A 20,713-nucleotide genomic window follows, 5' to 3' on the forward strand; every position below is an offset into this window, starting at 1 on the left:
TCATCCTTTTTAAAGAAAAATAGTTTTAATATTTGCCATCTTTTATTGTCAATTGAATAATACAAAATTGAAACACAGAGACCACAAATTTTACATATCTTGGCACTGAGCATAAAGGCCTACAGGCATTTGGTTTTCTTTACCAAGTGCAGCCATCATGGATATGAGTCTCCAGGAGCTATTTAAATTATTAAGCCAACAACTATGTAAAATGGTAAGTTGTGAAAAAAATCAACTTGCTGATTTTTGTCTGTACAAGATCCCATTTGATGCACATAAATTCAGCAAAACTCATGCCTAGAACTACATTACATCTCTGAAATGAATAGGAAACTAAGGAAATTGAGTCACTAAAGCTGTGACTCAGATATCATCTTCATTTGCCATCTTTATTCCGCTCATTGACAAAGGAACAAGGTTTTTTTTAAAAAGATATTTATGTTCAGAAACCAGAATAACATTAGTCAAATTTAATAAAGTTTTATTAAAAGGAACAAATCATAATGAAATAAATATACGAGAGCTTAAGATCAAATTTAAGCCCAGTTTTTCCTGATAGTCTTTGTAATAGAGCAACATGTTATGAGAAATATTGAGTGCTTAATTATCTAATACAAAATATATTAGCACTTCTTCAGTGAAGGGGGCATCACTATTCTCATAAAAAAGGTACATGGATAACTGGTTCATGTCATGGACCTAAGCTTTCTGAAACAAGGATACTATTGTATCTTCCTTACAGTACCTTAGGTGGTAAGTCATTTTGTTAGGAAAAGTTTTTATGAGTGTGTGATAAAGCATAATGAATAGAATGACTGTGGGAAAAACACAAAGACACTACCAATAGAAATGGATCCAATCCCAAAACAACTGGAGCATCACTTGAATACCATTGTCATTGACAAAAATGACTTTCAGTCAATTGCAAAAGGCAACTTTACTTGGAACAGCTTACATTATCTTATGATACTTTTACTACATCAAACATCTCCTGCCAATCAATCAATCAATCAATCAATCAATCAATCAGAACAGAGCTGGAAGATACCTTGAAGGTCTTCTAGTCCAGCCCCTTGCTCAAGCAGGAGACCCTATACCATTTCAGACAAATGACTCGCCACTCTCTTCTTAAAAACTTCTAGTGATGAAGCATCCACAGTGTCTTAAGGCAAGCTGTTCTACTGGTTAATTGTCCTCACTGTTAGGAAGTTCATCCTTAATTCCAGTTGCTTCTCCATTCATTGTTTCTTGTCTTGCCTTCTGGTGCTTTGGAAAATTAATTGACCCCTCCTCCATGTGGAAGCCTCTCAAATACTGGAATACTGCTACCTCTCTAGTCCTTCTTTTCTCTAGACTAGCCAAATACAAATCCTGCAACCATTCTTCATATATTTTGGTCTTCAGGCCTTTAATCGTCTTAGTTGCTCTTCTTTGTACTTTTTCCAAAAGTCTCAATATCTTTTTCGTAATGTGGTGACCAAAACTGAATGCAATATTCCAGGTGCGCCCTTATTAAGGCTTTATAAAGCAGTACTAATACTTCGTGTGATTTTGATTCAATGCCCTGTTTATACAACCAAGGATTGTATTAGTTTTTTTGGCTGCTGGCTCATGTTTAAGTGATCATCCACTAGGACGCCATGGTCCCTCTCACAGTTACTGTTTTTGAGGTAGGTTTTGCCTAATATGCACTTGTACCTTTGATTTTTCCTGCCCAGGTGTAAAACCTTGCATTTCTCCACATTAAATATCATTTTGTTAGACATTGCCCATTATTCAAGACTGTCAAGATTTTTTGGGATCCTGAGCTTGTCTTCTGGGGTGTTGGCTATTCCTGCCAGCTTAGTGTCATCTGCAAATTTGATGAGTTCTCCTTCTATTCCCTCCTCTAAGTCATTTATGAAGATATTGAAGAATACTGGTGGTACCCCACTGCTTATTTCTCTTATGTAGATGTAGTACCATTAAGGACTACTTATTGAGTATAGTTTGTCAGCCAGTTACGAATCCATCTGGTGGTGATGCTGTCTATCCCACATTTTTCTAGCGTACCAAGAAGTAGGTTGTGGTCAACTTTGTTGAATGCCTTGTCTATGTATACTATGTCCATAGCATTTCACTGGTCTACCAATTTAGTCACTTTATCAAAGAATGAAATAAGTTTGGTTTGGTGTGATCTGTTTTTAACAATCCTGTACTGGCTACTAGTTATAACTTGGTTTGTTTGTAGATGTTCACAAATCTGTTTTAAAATTAATTAATTATTTTTTAATTATCTTCCCAGGTATTGATGTTAGGCTGATTGGGCTGCAGCTTCTTGGATCTGTTTTTTTTTTCTTTTTTGAAGATGGAAACCACCGTCTGGTAGGTAGAGAGAGGAAGGGAGGTGGCAGGATAGACTTGCGCCGCCTGGTCCTTTGGCTGCCCTGCCTGTCTTGGCCACTCTCCTCCTTGCCTGAAAGTGCATCCTACTGGCACTGCCCTTATCTCCCAAGTGTCTGCCCTGGGAAGCCCTGTAAGCCATTGTGGCCGTGGACAAGCAGATGGTGGAGGGAGCAGGTGGGTGGCTTTGGTGGGTATCTGGCAGGTGGAAGGAGGCAGCAGGGGAGGCTTGCACTGCCAGGTCATGGTGCAAGCCATGGGAGAGTTGGTGGAGGAGAAGGAGGTGGTGGCAGCTACCAGGCAGGTGATCTGCAGGGCGAAGCGGGGGCAGCCATAACTGAATAAATCCCTTTCAGTGGCACAGTGGTGGGGAAGCCTTTCGCCGTCACTCCTCCTGGCTCTGAAATGGTGGAGGGGACCCAGGTAAGGCGACTGAGCCTCCCCTGCCTATCCTCCATAGCATGGCAGTCCGGCCAGAGAGGGAAGTGAAAGGGAAGAGGCAAGTGGCAGTCAAGTCATTGAATGGGTAGGGGGAGATCACTGAGCAGGGAGTGGCTTGGCTGCAGGGGTCCTGTGGTAAGCAGGTGCATTGTGTGTGGGATGGCACCAGTTCAACATGCACTCTTCTGTCCCATTGTGGTAGTAAGCAACCAGATGGTGGGATGGCAGGGTAGAAGTCGCAAGTCAGACATCCCTCAAAAATAAGCGCTAGTGGGTCTTTTAGTCCATATAAGATCAGGTCTTATTTTCGGGGAAGCCTGATAGTAAGGTACTCAGTTACATTTTTGATTTTTACTCCAGGGAGACTATATACCTCCCTAGACTGAGTGTCTGATCTACAGATTATAGTTTGTGTTCCCCTAAGAATTTAATCTCCTATCACCAACATTGGCCTTTTTTTACCTAGGGAAGTCTGGAATACTTTTCTATCTGTCGCAGGAATACTGGGTTGTGCCTCTTTTTAAAGAAACTATTGATGAATGCTCTTTTGTGAGTGTCTGTATATTTTTCCAAGGGGAGGCTATGAAAGTGATTGTTCAATTCCAGAGGGGCCTCATTGGAGTGGGTTAGGATAGATAGAAGAAAACCACCAAGAACAAAGCCCCTACTAAGACTAACATGTTTCCATCAGTCTTACTCTTTAGGTATATATGTACAGTAGGCTTGTTTTTTCAGAAGCTGTTTGTCCCTATTGCGTTCAATTTGGATGTATCAGTTTTCTTCTTTATGTTCGGATATGGGGGGTCATCTTTTTTTTTAGAACCTGTTTGCTTCCTATTGTGTTTTATTATCCCAGACCCTTGAGAAGGACTAGATAGGAGGATAACAATTCCAAATCCAGTTTAAACATCTGGTTGATTGTGTAACCAACCATAATAACAATTAAATGTTTTTGTTCAGCATTATGATCAGCTTGATAACTATTATGTATCAACTAATACATAATAGTTCTCCAGGTTCATGTGATCATCATTTGTGATCTTTCCAGGGATCTTCTGACAAACAATGTCAATGGAAAAGTTGGATTCACTTAACCACTGCATGATTAGCTTAATGCTTTGTGATTTGTTACAGGAAAAAAGGCGATAAAATCAGGGGCAACTACCTGAACAACTTCATTGCTTAGTAATAGAAATTTGACTTCCACTTAAAGATTACCTGTATAGTCTTTCTTTCAGATGTACCTAGTTTACCTAGTGTAGAATTTAAAACAAGCATGACTATTAACTTCAGTGTCATTCATAAAGCATAAGTGTCATGCAGTTCTCTCATTAGCAGATGAAAATATGTTGAAATAAAACTCTAAAGCTGAACTAAAGTATAATAACCAAAATTAAAATGAACTTTGCATCCCAAATTAGGAATAAAAAGAGTCCATTTCATCTGGTGCTCTCTGTCTCTCTCTGTCTTTCTCTGTCTCTGTCTCTGTCTCTGTCTCTGTCTCTGTCTCTCTCTCTCTCTCTCTCTCTCTCTCTCTCTCTCTCTCTCTCTCTCTCTCTCTGTGTGTGTGTGTGTGTGTGTGTGTCTCATTCTTCCACCAAATTACAGACTGAAAAATGTCTTGGGGAGGACCATTTAGGAAATTTGGGTATGCATTTATATATTTAATCATTTTCCAGCAAATTAAATTGTTCTCCATGTTTCCTAGGTTATTGAATAATGAAGTTTATATGTAAATTTGAAATTAGTCATTTTGTTACCTCTGTCTCTCCAAGTCCATGATGAAAACATGTTGCAAAATCTTATTTAATTAAAAGCAAAGAATAAAACTGCACAAAGGTTTGAATTCATTAGTGGAAAAGAAAAAGAAATAATAGGAGTTATTTCCTTTTCTCATATTTTACATACCTTCTAAAATATTTGCATTTAATAAATTACCCTATGATCCTCTGTAGCTTTACAAGTACCAGCTAATTGTATACACAGTTTTGTATGCATATTTTTAAATAAATATTCAGCATTGATGCCTCAAGGAAACTTTCCTCCATTTTTGTCACCTTTGTGCTGCCAATTGACTGGCTTATCATGAAATAATGAGGCCCTCACAGCTCCAATTCTTAGAATATATTGCAACTGCTCATGAAGAATACTTTTCATTTTATTTTATGTTGGCTAACAGATCTCAAAGCAACATCAGAAAATCTAGCTATGTTGGTTACTAAGAATTAATGCAAGCTTGATGGTGCATTATCATTCAGTGACAAATAAAATAAATTTGACTACTTCCAACACCTCAGACGTTCCTTTATCTAGCTGAATTGGCTGATATGATTTGTAATCGCTGCAAGATTGATATAATTATATCAACGGGTATAATTTCCCTGTTCAAAATTACTAAGATCATATAAGGACCCACTTCAACTAAGCACCCAAGAAAGCAGAACTCTTGAAACAGGCATTATCTCAAAAGGATACTTTTTTTAGGGGTTAGTGACAGTAGAGAAGTCAAGGCGAGATCAGGGGAAAAGCTTGCTGAAACGGTATAGTTAAGTAAGCAATATTCCTCTTCCCACCATAGTCATAATGTCCATTTGAAATCCAGCCAATCCACAGGTGGTCTGAAGAGTCGGTAACTGGCACAGTTGGCGTGCATCTCAAGGTCTTCTCCAGTTTCCTTTCTCTATAACCATCTCCCTGATAAGGGACACATTCCTTTCTCAAAGGGATGGAGGCAGGAGGAGAGAGTAGAAAGCAAAAGGTATCCCAAACTAATGCAAAGTTCCCCCTCTCCCCAGCAGAATGGCCGACCCCACAAGTAGAGTATATATGCAAGGCAAAGAATAAGGTTTGGGGACCTGACAGATCAATTACTAAGGATTTTAACACAGTAATTTTGGAAGAAAATTTATATTCACAGTTTAGCAATTAAAAACATCTAAATCAGATATACATTTCTTGCTAACTTTTAAACATTTTCCTGCTTCTACCTTTCTCTAAAGCTTAGTTAAACATAAGCAGCTCTATGTCAGTTGGCATTGAACAAAATGTTGGCATTATTTTGTGTTTTTAAAATGGATCATTCAGGGGTTGACTTATTCTTTTTTGTGTTCATTTTCTTAGTCAATAAATATTTTTATTTACTTTTATGTATGTGTTTGTGTTCTAAGATGCATGTATATTTCTGTAGTCAAGATAACATTGTGATTTATGTATCTATTATATGAATATATATTTTGTTTTCCCATTCAATTGTAATTAATATTGTTTCCTGATTGACCATTTTTTAAAGACTTGATTCTATTAGCTATTAAATAGCCAATGACTAGGAAAATGCAGAGTATCTTTTTATTTTACCAAAACAATAATAATTTATATTTACTTCCTTCAGTTTTGGAAAACAAATAAAAAGTAGGCCATTTTTCATTATCATTTACGTACTTTACTGCAAAAACACATTTCCTTAGTTCTTGAAGTTTTAAATTTGAGTCAACATTGAACTGAGAACATATGGTCTTCCAGATGTTGTCTTGCAGCTTTTTCAGACCCAGTCGCCATAATCCAAACAGCACCTGGATCCTATATGCTTGGAAATGAGTCTAACAATACTGGTAAAATGAATAAAATGACAATAAATCTCTTTTGTAGAGGAACTGCTAGTTCATTTCTAAGATGCATGAAGAAAATAAGGAATATGTACAAATTCCTCTGAAAGGGGAGACTGCCTTAAAATAAGAGACATCTGGCAATTTAAAATAGAGTTAACAGTCCCCAAAGAGTTCTTCTCTTACTTGAAAAAAGTAAGCCTAACAAAGTTGAAGCAATCTCCCATTATATGTCCAGTTCTAGGTCAAAGAGGTTTATATAACCTTGCCTTTGACGTGATTAGTCTTAGCTGGTAAGCCTGCAGAATTAGATTTACCCCATATGGACCAAATAGATTAACATGCTTTTTAATAAACTACTTTTAGCTATAAAAGTATATTTTGTGGAGCCAATTATTGTTATTGCTGAAACTCGTAAGATGCTGAATTGCTTTCTATTTGATTTTTGGATCATTAGGTTACTGTCAATATATAATTAAATGATACTTTTTCTGGAAATAAGTCTGAAAAAACATATATTCTATATACTGTTTTCACCCAAAAACAAGACTGGGTCTTATATTAATTTTTACTCCAAAAGACACATTAGGGCTTATTTTCTGGTTAGATCTTATTTTGGGGGAAATATGGTATTAAATGTGTCTAACTGAGAGCACTCTCCCAAAATTCCTAGAGATTTTTGAACTTGAAATTTCAACACATCTGGAGAGCAGCTTCAAGAAAGATGCAACATAAACTTAACCAAAATTTTAATGAGTTTAGTAAATCATATTTATATAGGACTACAATTTTGTGCTGAAAACAAACAAAAAAAGACATTTATAGCTGACCAAATAGAACTAGGCTAAAAAAGGGGGAGAAAATTATTTTTGTTTATTGGATTGATTCTACACCTCAATTTAGAGGGGGAATTTATGCATTTTCAATTGATATGTAAAAAGTAATCTCAATATCTACCTGGGTGAAGAATGTTTCAAAGGAAGGGAAAAATTACATCTGGGTGAACACCTCTGCCCCATGGGTGAGAGGCGGGGAAAAGAGTAGAAACCAAGCCCAGTGGATGAGACAACATAGGAGAAAGAATTTTCAGAGCCAGAACTCTACCACTTAACACAGTGAAAGGCCTTGAAAGGTATACATGTATGTGTCTGTGAGTGAGTATGTCTGTGAGTGTGTGTGTGGATATCTTAGGGGTGAGAGAGACATAATAGAGGCTGACTGATTCCAGCTGGCTGCTGGGGCTGCAATTAGACAATGGGAAGTTCTGAAGATACCAAAATACAGAGACTGAAAGTAACCAGGAAAGTGGCAGGTATGGTGTTTAAAGGGACTGTCTGAAGAGGGGAATGGAAGATTGTTGTAGTGAAGAAAGACAGAAGTAGATAGAAACCTGTTACAGGGAAAAGCACTATGGAATTTGATTTTTGTCCTTTTAGCTCCTAGTCATGACCCAATGTCATAGATACTGTAAGCCCTAGGCTAAAGCTGGTTTTCTTGAATGCAGACCCATATGTAATAAAAATTTCCTCATTTATAACAATGTGCTGAAGGAGAGGGCTGGATTGAATATATCACTGAGATCTAGCTGGATGACGATTGAGGATTTCTTCTGTAGTGAATCTGCCCAGAAATGGTTTCAGGAAAGGATGAGTGGTAATTATATTATGTTAGAACTTGGTGGTAACCAAAATTCTTATCTGCAGGTGACAAGATGAGATCTCCTATATGTGAAGTTGAGATCTGTGGAGCTTTGATATTTTGTCAAGAACAAAGATGAAACAATCCACGAAACACCAAGAAAGTTTCTATACAAACAGTAAGTGCATCTTGCTGGGATTCAGTTCCAGTATGTTTCTTCCCAATTAGTTAATCATAGTTTTCAAATATCACTTCAGGACATTTATCTTGTTCCTGCTCAGCCTGGGGTTGAGATCTAAAGTTTTGAATATCTGAACATAGTGAGAATACTTAACCCTAACTAAATTTAAGATCTTTCCTAGTGACTTCATGTAGATGTTAAATAATCAAGTCCTAAAGAATCCCAAATTAGAATGTCCAAAGTCTTAAACTGTACTCCTACAAGAATACCAATCGTACTTTTCACTCAGAAAGGAATAGAAGTTCTGCAAAATCCCAGGTTTTGCAGATGGTCCAAAAGGATTCAATTATTAATGGTCAAAATACAGCCAAGAAATCTAGGAAAACCAGGAGAAGAATATACCCACATCCACATCCTGCTACAGGTTAAGGTTGTTTCCATCTTATTACATATTGAAGGACTACCTAGATCAGTGGTTCTCAACCTGTGGGTTGCGACCCCATTTGGGGTCGAATGACCATTTCACGGGGGTCACCAAACAACGCGATCCGCCATTTTTTTCTCAGCCGGCGCAGGGGGCGCCGCCGTGCATGCGCGCCACGCAGGGGGCGCCACAGGGGGTGCCGCCGTGCATGCGCACCACGCAGGGGGCGCCGCCGCACATGTGTGCTGCGCAGGGGGCGGCGCCACGCATGCACGCCACCTGCTCATGACCGGGATCGCCAGTCTAAAAAGATTGAGAACCACTGACCTAGATATTGTTTTACTAGGCAATTATGTACAATGCATTTATAACTGGGTATCAAGATTATAAATAGCTTAAATAGCTATTTGAAGACTTTGGTTTTTATTTATTTTATTTTATTAATTGGCTGGTAATATAACAAAGCAAAGTATTTAAACATATTTGTGTATGCAGTTGTGGAATCCTTTGGATGAAAAGTGATCAAGGTTCATGCTTTATGTATAGTTATATAGACATGCCAGTTATATAGAAATAACTTCTCTAATAGAAATAACTTCTCTAAAAGTGAGCTATGTTAGGTAAATTTTCTTTTTAAGAGCCAGATGTCTGTAGCACAATTTGTGACTGATCAAGTCTTTTTTGCAAATGCCTTGAACTCATGTTTCAATATTAAAGTTTTCATTTTTTAAAAACACTCAACATAAAAATGATATTGGGAAGGTACACAAAAATCTATACTTGACATATCTCCCTTGCAGAAATATCTCCTATGGCCTCTGAATAGGCCAAAGTTTAGTTTAGGTCAAAAGAAAATTGCTGATCTGGAAATAATAGTACATTCCGGAAAGACTTCATCCCACAGCTGGTCTCCATTATTACAAAAAGGAAACAAAACAAACATTGAAAAATGTTTATTAGTTTCATGTCAGTTCCTAGTATTACTATATCTAATAATAAATTACTAAGTGCCATAAAAAAGATTGATGACCAAGAGACTGATGACAGCACATGTAGCAACAAGCTTTAGAATTAACATGAAAATACGAAAATGGTAGGCAGCTTCTAGCTTTTAGGACCAGCCATCAAGGCTAAAGGAACAAACAGTCAACCATGTGCCACAGAACTTGTTATAGCAGCCTTTAAGGCCTTGGATAAGACATTCAGAAACATGATGTATCAATAGCCATGAAGATCAGAACAGTTCAAGTAATGGTATTCCCTGAGGCACTCTATGGAAGTGAAAATTGGACTTAGATGAAACAGGATAGAAAGCTTACCAAGTCTTTCAAACTTTTCTAGAAGCCTCCTGAGAATACCATGAACAATCAATAATATGAAAAATGATAATGATATTGTATATTTTCAACCTGACATTCTCACTTGAGATAGAAATGACCAGGTTCAAATGACCATATTTCACACATTATGTGAAGACCTAATTCTCTGGACAAACCTCTAGTGCTAGGAAAAGTGAAAGAAGGCAATAGCAGTAAGATTATGGTAGAAATGGATGCACAGCTGGAAAAAAAGAAAGATGTGGTTAGGAACAGATTTTCATAGATACAATTTATCTAAGCAGTCACTAGGAGCTGTCATCAAATTAATGGCAATGATCCAATTAATCAATGATAACGAGATTATATTAGAATATTTCCTAAATTTCTATTTGTGGGTTTCTTTGTTTTGCTTTCAGTTTGGTTATCACACTGATTTGTCTTTGGTAAAATAATTCTATTACCAATCAATATGGAAACTTTTCTTTTAACATTTTTGCTTTCTAGATTGTTCAAGAGCAACAAGCATATTGTTCCAGAGAAAGCAAATGGTTGCTTAGAAACACCTACCTATTAAACTTGTAAAAAAATGGTTAAGTCGCTGTATTACTTTATTTCTACTTGTATAGTAATATATATCCTGGAGCTACAGTTTTTGAAATATGTATTAGGATTGTTCAGTGCTTTGGCTCTGGAAACAAAAAGATGCTTGAAAATGCCTAATGGTATTAATGTAATATCAATCCACAGCTCTTTTAAACAAATGTGCTTTTCCAAAAATTGCAAATTTTCAGCCTAGCTATGGGAAAAGATACTTTGGGACTAAGAAGTTGCAGATAGGTGCTCCATACATAGCTCTGACTTACTCTGAAGCTAATTTTTGCCTTCAGTCCAAAGGAGTACAGAACTCTAATTGGTAAATGTATTTTATTTTAGAGATTTTTCTGTTATTTTCCTGGATATCCGACTTTCATGGTACCACTATATGTTACATACCATGAGATTTGGGAATAAACTAGACCTTAAATCTAAATAATATAGCATCACCTTATTGCATTTGGTTTACAGGTAACACAGTTTGGCAGGAGGATATAAAGAAATCTATAGCTTTTGCTGTGCCTTGTAATTCCACACAAAGAATGCCATCAGGCAAACCCAGCAAGACCAAGCAAATGTCATCTCTGAAATTTAGCAGAATTAAGTTTCTATTTTTTTAACAGCTCCCAAGATATTATCTCCTGAAATATTTCAGTGTCAAACTTTTAAAATATTTATCTAGCTTAAACAAACCATAGGATGTTGCTAAGGAGATATGATAACAGAAGTATGTAATGTTTCCGATGAAGGCCTTGTTGACATGTCATTTCTCCCTTGTTCTCTGGCTTGTCAGGTTTATACACATGGCATTTGACAGGACTTCCTTTCATATTATGCAGCAGAGCTGATCTTTTCTTTCTAAACAAACTGTAAGGATACCTGCCTCTCATTACAAAAAAAAAAAAGCTTGGAAATAAGAAGACTTGGTTTTGTACTCATTCAAAAGTAAGAACTGAACATTTGACTTTCAAGGCCTTTTGTCATCATTTATGATAATTAAGTGAAAAATGTTTTATGAACGTCTTTGAAATGTTCTGATGAATAAAACTGACTTGGATATGCTGCTTATTGAGGAATCAATCCTGGGTTAGGTTCTATTTGTCAGGATTACACAGGAAACTGTGTACTGTTTCCAACACATTTATATTTCTGAAGGTCATGCTTTAAATAAAAGTCATACAGTTTTTCAAGCCTCCAATTATGTACATCTTACATATATTTAAGAACACAATGCATTTTCAATACTGTTGTTTTTTTTAATCTAACTGTCTCTGAATCCTCTAGTATCCTGTTTTCCTCAAGAACTGGGATTTAATATTTGGATAGCAAAGAGAAACAGCATGTTTTCATTTATGACTAATTTAATGGTTAAATGCTTGATTCCAAATGGAATGCAGATCTAGCAGGACAAAGCAAATCAGAATATTACCAAACTAACATAAGCAAGCACTCTTATAAAAAGAGAAATATGATTACCTGTCCAAATAATTTTCTGTAAAATCTAGAAGTATTCAAGATTTCTAGTTGTGCATATCAAGCTTTCCTTTCGAATTCATTTAAAGGAAGGGAGAAAGAACTGAAAGTCACTGGATATATGAATATTGCCAAAAACAATATGTGAATATTATTCAACTTAAAAGGCAACTGACATGAGGACAGCTTTATTTTAATAAACGTGTAAAGTAAAGAAAATAAAAACTAAGATGAGAATGTGCATCAGCTCGTATATTTAATGAAATAACATTACCCAATTCTATAATTAATATATGGAATCTTTTATTCTGAAACTTCTATTGCTTCCATTATCTATATTTGGGGGGGGGGAGTTTATTATGAGCTGGAGAAAATATCACTGAGGAAGGATGTTGCTGCTTAAGCAGCAAGGCAGAGAAGCTGAAACTCCACCATTAGCTACTTTTTTTTCCTATTCTTTCCTGTTGTTTATAATTTGTAAACTACTTTAGGAACATTTTTGCCTGAAGAGAAGGATCTAAATGCCTTAAACAAATAAAGTAATAATGAAAAAAAAGAAAAGGAAAAAAAAGGAGAGTTGATATTACAATCATTCATGCTGTTAAAATGTGTAGAGTATATCTGCCTTTTCCAGGAAAGACTTAAGAAATACTTTCCCAGGATATGGCTTTCTACAGCACTGAGCATTGATTGAAACCTATATGGTTTGGGTGGTAGAGGAATTGAATAAATAAATAATATTATTTAAATCTTGGCAATATTATTCAACAAAACCTCACTCTATGTCATCTGTTAGAGCAGGCAAGTTCAGTAAGAAGGAAGAAGACCTATAGGCATTCTGGTCCTAAGTCACGTAAGAATCTAGTGGCAATGAAATTACTTTTGTCTTTCAACTGTCATTAATTTGGCATTGGAATTAATCTTAATTCAGTAAAGGTGAAAATATAGTTATAGTGTCAAAGAAAGTAGGTCTGAGTAATAGCATTGCAGTTTGCTCCAACACTAGATGATATTTCCGGCCAAAAAAAGCCACATGTAGAATGCATTGCATTAATGCATCAGAAAAAGTGGTTAGAAAATATGGGAGTCTTATATAATTGTTACTATCAAGAAAACCTTATGCTAGAACAGTATGTCATGCCTATGAGTTCTGAATGCCATAGATTTTTAAAGATAGAATTAGAGACTCATTGCAAACTATTTCTTTGTAATATGATTACTGTCCCCTTTGTTCATCTACTACATCATGTTTAACAAACTATTTCTTTATATATGATTACTGTCCCCTTTGTTCATCTACTACATCATTTTTAACATCTGAAGTTCCAAATGAACTCAGTGGAGAGAGAATTTAGCTTGGAAAATCTCAATCCAATCTCAATCAATCTAACATGGAAACAAACCTGGAGGTGCCTGGGATTTGTAAAGAAAGCACCATGCATTTAATCCCTGAGCTGAGGATATTAAACATTGGAAACACATCCCCAAATACTTTGGGATAAATTGACAAATACCGTATATTCCGGCGTATAAGACGACTTTTGAGAACGATGAAACAGCCTCCGAACTCGGGGGTCGTCTTATACGCCGAGTCATAACATTTATTTATTTATTTATTATTTCCAGCGTATAAGATGACGTTCTAGGCATGCGACTCGGTGTCGATCATCTTATACGCCGGAAATCACGTCATTTCCGGCGTATAAGATGATCGACACCGAGTCGCATGCCTAGAAAGTCATCTTATATGCTGGAAATAACGTTATAAACTACGTTTATTTCCGGCGTATAAGATGACTTTCTAGGCATGCGACTCGGTGTCGATCATCTTATATGCCGGAAATGACGTGATTTCCGGCGTATAAGATGATCAACACCGAGTCGCATGCCTAGAAAGTCATCTTATACGCCGGAAATGACGTCATTTCCGGCGTATAAGATGATCGACGCCGAGTCGCATGCCTAGAAAGTCATCTTATATGCGACTCGGCGTCGATCGTCTTGTGACCCGGCGTCGAACTCGGGGGTCGTCTTATACGCCGGGTCGCCTAATACGTAGTTTAGGTATGTAAATAGGCATGTAAATATTTGCTGCGCTGTGTGATGTCATACCAATTACAATGTTCACAAATCAAACATTATTCCAACAAATAATGTTTGCTTCCTCCCCCATTCTTTCTCTACACCATATCAAATTGATTTTTTTCTGACCTGGAATAAATAGAAAAAATAATGAGGGAAATTTTTTTTTGACAGCATGTAATTCTGATTCTATATAGATTTTTTGTTTGCTTTCTATTTTTTCCTCAATGTCTTGATGACAGTAACTTATGCCATTCAATTCTATCCTGTTTTTCTTCAAGGTTGGCTTAAACCCACAATCAGAAATTACTAATATTCAGTCAATGATCAGCTAATGAGAAAGTGTTAGATCCATCTTTTAAGATCGTTACTTCTTTCTTTTCTTATTGAACATATCTATTATCCAAATCCACAAACTAGTTATTAGCCTCAATCTAAATTTGAAATTCAGATAAAATTGAAAGCACCATTTTTAATATATATTTATTATGTTGTATCAACAGGAATAAAATGCAAGACGGAGAAAACAAAAAAACCAACATCCAACACTAAAAACAACAAAACTGTGTACAAAAAAGAAAAAATATGTTTTATCAACAGGAATAAAATGCAAAACAGAAAACAAAAAAACCAATATCCAACACGAATAAGAACAAAATTGTGTACAAAAAAAGAAAAAAAAATGAGCCAAACACAGTGGCAGAACTGTCAGCTGATTTTTTTTTTGTCCAGGCCCAGAATGGACTTCTGGAAGCAGCATCTATACAGAGAACCGGTTGTTCAGATATTTGAATCCCACCACTGCCCAAACACCAAATAAAGGAAAATACCATTAACTGACTGAGATCTTCCATACATTCCAAGAAAGGAGAAAGAAAAGTATGAGCATTCATTTACATGGCAGAAATAAAGTTGGTGTTTCAAAGCAATAATGATGTGGCATGGCCAGGTTCTGTACATAATATTTTAATTTGCTATTGTCATGGAAAAACCCAATGAAAAAGACAAGAGACAGCAACACAAAATAATAATTCTTACTTTAAGATTCAGAGGTTTATTTTGCTAATAATTTGGAACATAACGAGCATAATAACACAACATCATTTACATTAATCACCCATTGCAATGAGGTCCACTGGTATAGCAAATTCCAAATGACAGCTATAGGCCATTGGCCCCAAACTAATCCTAAACTAACATTTTTATACTTTTATTCTAACAACCACCCACTGATAGTCATTATTTTGCAAAATCAGTTCCTTGTTCTTTCGTGCCGACCAGCATTTCCACATACACCTGTGTACATCTGAAACCTTCATCCATCTGTTACTTTTAGTTCCTCTTTTCCCACAGTTACAATGCTTCTGTTCCAAATATACATGTAAAACTATCTACTTTGCAATTTCTTATTGCACACAATGCAACAGCTCAGCAGATTACAAATAATTCATTTACATTGTGAAACAGTTTGAGTTAAAGCTTTGTTTTAAATCATTGCTGTGGGACTTATCTTACTTTATGAGTAAGGGGCTATATTTTCATCTCCCACACTATGATTCATTAGCACATGTATTTTAGTTAAGAACTTTGAATCAAAATGGTTCTTATAATTCAGGAAGCGGTACTTTTAATAAGGAAAAGTGGCATTTACCCTAACCCTAACCCTGTGTACCAAAGATCTGCATTATTCAATTTAACAAATATCTACAGTTATTCGTTTGTTTGCTGTTTTATTTTTCATCTGCAAAGAATGAACATTAGCTCAAAGGTTACTTGAGTCAAAAATTACTCATTTTATGAAGTATTGGATGCTTGACTTTAATATGAATACATCCATATGCTGCCTCCCTTTCTCCAATCTGGAATTATAGCAAAGTATGTTGAGATGTTACAATGGCTATCTAGCAACAAGCAATTGTATTTCATTGTCTTTCTGCTGTCTGATCTGTTTTGCATTTGGAATAGTTGGAGTGATGACTCTATGACATCTGAATCATACTTATTAAATACAATGTGTTTTCACAAAAGTCTTTTTAGAATCATATTAAAACAAAGAAAATTAAGTATAATCATGTTCTGAAACTGGGTCATAGTTACGCGGCATATATGGAAAAAATAGAACCATACCTGCATATTTTCAATACAGTGTGTTATGCAAACTTTTTAACACTGAAGGTAGATTAGCATTCTAGGCTTAATATTCTACCTAGTAATGACTTAGAAAAATCAGGCATTAGTGTAATGACATATTTTTTCAAACATGCGGAAGATGGAAGCTCAGTTAGGTTGGCCTGAAATTTGAATCTGCAACTTGCAGATAGGCATACTTAGAATTGTGAAAATCCCATTTACTGTCACAAAGGAGCTGATCTATGGAAAGTTTGTTATTGTCAAATATCTGCAATAATCAGCATGACACACTCTTTCCAGAAAACTGGTGGGAATGCACTGTATCATCACTTCCAACCATTAAAATGCCCTTTGTTTATGTGCAATTTAACTTGATCGTTGTTTTCAGGACAAATATACACTTCAGAACAAAACATTGCATATGGCAACCTGCAACTTTTATTATTATTTCCATCTCATGAAATCACTGTGAATAAATCAATCACGTAAAGGATTAAGCAGTCTCCCTCCCTGCAGGATAATTCTAAAAAACTGAGTTGAATAGGAACAAATTTAATATGATAAAAGAATTATGAAAAGGAAGATAAATTCAAAAAATGGTGTAGATCTGGTCAATGGTGATAGACAATAACATTGCAAGGTGGAGTGGGATAGAGTAGGAGAAACAGAACCCATTGTAGACCTATGCAAGAGGAGTTGGTTGACAGATCAGAATGTTGGCAACTGTTCCGTTCTAAGCCCTAGTATTGGCAGGTCTTTTTACACATATAAATAAACCTGCCATATACCAGATGGGTGGAAGATGGCAATAGTTGTCCCCATATATAAAAAAGGAAATAAAAAGGATCCTAGGTAATTATAGACCCATCAGTCTGATTGACATTGCAGCAAAAATATATGCTAGGTTTCTTTTAAATAGAACTGAAATCTGGGTTGAGGAAAACCATATCCTCGCAAAAGAACAAGCAGGTTTTATACAAAGCCGATCCACTATTGATAGCCGCTTTTACTTGAACCACCTAATTGCCAAATATGCCTATAAGAGGAGACCCCTGTTTGTTGCTTTTATAGACCGGACAGCAGCATTTGATATGGTTAACAGAGAAGTACTATGGAGTAAACTGACAGTTCTTAAAATAGAACCTAGACTGCTGGCTTTGATTAACACCCTTTACACAAGTACCTGTTTGAGGGTGCAGCATTGGGTTAATGGGGCTCTGACTAACTGGATACATGCAAATAAAGGGGTAAGGCAAGGGTGTATCCAGGCAAGGGTGTTTATTATTTAGTTTATATATCAATGATTTGCCAGGATTAATGAAGGATCCCATGGTACATATGCCAATGATCCTAAATACATACTGTAACAGCTTGCTCTATGCGGATGATATGATTTTATTATTGTATTCACAAGTAGGATTACGTAGGCTATTAAGAAGATTTAGCTCTTATTGCCAGGATAACTCCCTAACCACTAGTAAATCTAAATAAAAAGTCATGGTGTTTGGAAAACATCAACAGAAACATAGATGGCAATTAGATGGTGAACTAATTGAACAGGTTAACACCTTTGTATATTTAGGCATAACCTTTTCCAAGATTGGATCTTGGGCCTGCTATCACCAGTGGAGTACACTTAGAGCAAAAGCCTATTTGAATTTACTGCTTAAACTAAAGAATCATAGTTACCCAGGGTCCCTAGCCCCATTAATTAAAGTATTAAAGCTAAGGTTACCCCTATGCTCTTGTATGGAGTAGAAGTTTGGGCTCTATACTCAATCACAGTCCTAGAACAAACACAGTCCCAGCATTTGAAATGTATTTTGGGTGTAGATCTAAGAAGATCTGCTGCAGCAGTTAGAGCTGAATTGGGAATTCATACAATTTATGCGTTATCCAAAATTAGAGCATATAACTACTGACATAAAATGAAATGGAGACTGATAGACTCCCCAAGTTATGTCTACTAGAGCAAATAAAATCGCAATCACAAATCTCCTGGCTCACCAAACTAACACATTTTGCAAGACATTTTCTCTCTTGCATAACAGGAGAACAATTTAAAAAAAGAGAATTAAGGATATAGAATTAAGGATATAGAATACAAAATGACATAGCTATCCTTAGTAAGGTGGATAACTTGAAATGGCTAGGCAAACACAAATGTACTTTTCAAATAGACAGCTATTTGAAGTTACAACTGCCAAAACATCTAAGGGAGATATTTACGTGAGCGAGATTCGAACAGCTCGACACAACGGTTAGATATGGGAGATTCCATTCTATACCTTACAACGAACATCTCTGCATTTGTGGAGCGCCAGAGGTAAAAGACCTGGCTCACATCCTATTCGACTGTTGCCTGTATAAGAGGGAGACAGACAGGTCCCTCAGTCTATATACCAAACAAATGACCCATTGGGATCCCCATATCAAAACAACTTACCTTATGTGTGGCCAGAATCTGAAAATAATATATAAAATAGCACAGTACTTAAGCAAAACGGTCCAGTTGAGATCTGCAAATATGGGACTGTTTGGGGTAGATTGCAGGGATGACACTGAAATATAATTTTATCATATTTTATCTATATCTTAAATTATTGTATTTTATTCCAATTTCATTTTAGACTGTATTTTATCCCAATTTCATTTCATTTTATTCCAATTTCATTTTAAACTGTATTTTATCTAACTCCATTTTAAATTGCTTTTATCAAATTTTAGTAATAATTTGTTGTGGAACTTTGCACTTTGATATGGCCCAAGGGCTAATCAATCAATCAATAATAAAAAACAGTGCCTATTTGTATATATGTGTGGCAGCCAGGATGATAGATTGTTAAAGAAGAACCACATTAGGAAAAAATATTTAATTTACCCAAGTGAAATTTGGCTTGATATTTAAAAAGAAATATTGAGTCCCAAAATGGGTAGATCTAGGAGAGAGAGAAATAGAGAATCCCATCATGCATCATTGTGAGAGAGTTAGCTTTCTGTGGGAAAGTTAGCTCGGGAGTGGCTTGGAATATTGCCAACTGTTTCATTTTAAGCTTCCCTCTTCCTTCCCTTTCATGTTTCACAGACCAGAACTATTATTAGAGTTAGAAAGAATCCAGAAACTATGCTCTGCATTCTTTATCTACCTTGTTTTATGAGTGACTATGGGATCCATGTGGAGTCCAAATATCCAAATGTGGTAATGGAAACTGATACTTTATTTTCAGTAAAGTATATATTTTTCTCTTTAAAAGTAAGGTGTAAGGATTTTGGTGGGCACCAAGGAAGATAATTGTGTATTCACTGATACTGATTCAAGTAAAGAAAAGTTAGAAACACAAACTGAAATATATCAGGTTTTCATGAAAGGCAGTGTCTCATGCAAGCTTCCCCAATTTAGTGTTCTTCATATTTTGGAGTACTGTAATTCTCAGAATTTCTATCAACTCCATATACATATGGTTTCAATATATCAGGGGTGAGGAGAAGAAAAGTAACTCAATTGGAAAAGATCGTCTGATTTTAAAAGTATGTTCATACAGTATATGGCCTTTCAAGGTATTAATCACAAAAATTAATAAACCTTCTATTTGTGATTTTCTCTACCTGGAAATTAATCAGAATCTGACTACTGAATAGTGTCATATAAACTAAAAGCATAGAGTGTTTAAATTAAGAGAAAAAGAGCAGAAGTTTCCTTGAAAAAAGAATGGAGTTAATTTGCTTTGCCCCATTTACTAAGTCAGGTTTACTGCTGCAAATCATCACTTGAGCCACTGCAGCAGAAATATCCCTTAATATACAGCTGTGCTAAACATCAACATTATCATAAGACTGTGGCGTTGAACTATGGCACGTGTGCCACAGGCGGCATGCAGACCCGTCCCTCTGGCACATGCACCATCGCCCCAGAGGGAGGCGGGGCCAGACTGCTCCCCGCTCCCTCTCCACATGTGTCTGTATTCTTTCTCTCTTTCTCTCTGAGAGTCAGGGAGCAGCTGCAAGAGCTGGGTAGATCCGGGTTGGATCATGGAGGCAGCTGCCAGCATGAGTCCAGTTAAGCCTCTGGAGCAATTTCGTATCACCATCACCACTGATCCGTGCCGCTGAGGCCTTTTCGAAGCCTCTGGAGCTTGCATCCATGGCTGCGGGGCGATTTTGGGGTGCGCCAGCGGCCCGATCCGGGTTCCGGAGTCCTGCAAAAGGCCTCTGCCCCATGGATCTAGGGCTGTATAGCTATTTTGTGCCCCCCCACAGCTGATCCATGTCGCTGAGGCACCGCAAAATTGCCTGACGGCCATGGATGTGAGCTCCAGAGGCTTCAAAATAGGCCTCAGCGGCCCAGATTGGCGGTAAAGGGGTACAAAATTGCTATGCAGCCCTAGATTTGTGGGACAGAGGCCTTTTCCAAGCAGCGGTGATGGCAGGGCAGTCCATGCACGGGGTG

The 20,713-nt window shown here is 36.6% G+C and overlaps 1 long non-coding RNA gene across 1 annotated transcript; it reads left to right on the forward strand.

Annotated features, from left to right (window-relative positions):
* The first annotated feature begins 7,313 nt into the window (after positions 1–7,313).
* Positions 7,314–16,158, forward strand: LOC120297509. Its single transcript, XR_005553813.1, has 3 exons — positions 7,314–8,241; positions 11,375–11,526; positions 14,640–16,158. It is a non-coding gene; the product is annotated as an uncharacterized LOC120297509 (long non-coding RNA).
* The last annotated feature ends 4,555 nt before the right edge of the window (positions 16,159–20,713 follow it).

The sequence above is a fragment of the Crotalus tigris genome, unplaced genomic scaffold (genome assembly GCF_016545835.1).
Source record: "Crotalus tigris isolate CLP2741 ecotype Arizona unplaced genomic scaffold, ASM1654583v1 scf7180000023625.2024221, whole genome shotgun sequence".
Lineage (NCBI taxonomy): Eukaryota > Metazoa > Chordata > Lepidosauria > Squamata > Viperidae > Crotalus > Crotalus tigris.